This window comes from Gossypium raimondii, chromosome 1, assembly GCF_025698545.1.
Source record: "Gossypium raimondii isolate GPD5lz chromosome 1, ASM2569854v1, whole genome shotgun sequence".
NCBI lineage: Eukaryota > Viridiplantae > Streptophyta > Magnoliopsida > Malvales > Malvaceae > Gossypium > Gossypium raimondii.
Genome location: NC_068565.1, coordinates 39,671,873 through 39,672,290, shown reverse-complemented (window position 1 = coordinate 39,672,290; position 418 = coordinate 39,671,873). Strand labels below are relative to the sequence as shown.

Genomic DNA, 418 nt, shown 5'->3' with positions numbered 1-418 from the left:
GAGAGGTCAGCGATCAACGCTAATAATTTGGAAATCAAGAAAACCACCATCCTAATGATTCAAAATAATTTGCTATTTTGGGCAATATGATGTAAGACCCGAATCAACATTGAAATTGATTCTTGCAGCTCTATGATACTTTCAGGTATAACAGGGTTATTGGTGATGCCATCGATCTTCGGTTATTCCCCTTTTTGCTGTGTGACAACACGAACGAACGGTTGGATTTACAAGAGCCTGGTTCTATCACAACATGGGATGAATTAGCGGAGAAATTTTTACGCAAAATTTTCCCCATTAGTGGAACCATCCAATTTAGGTGCGACGTTGCCAACTTTAAGCAATTCAAAGGAGAAACTTTATATGATGCATGGGAACATTTTAAGTCACTACTAAGAAAGTGCCTACATCACGAAAT

The 418-nt window shown here is 38.3% G+C and overlaps 1 non-coding gene across 1 annotated transcript; it reads right to left on the bottom strand.

Moving 5' to 3' along the window:
• Nucleotides 1-312: 312 nt before the first annotated feature.
• On the bottom strand, nt 313-418 carry LOC128033117 (small nucleolar RNA R71). Its single transcript, XR_008189457.1, has one exon. It is a non-coding gene; the product is annotated as a small nucleolar RNA R71 (small nucleolar RNA).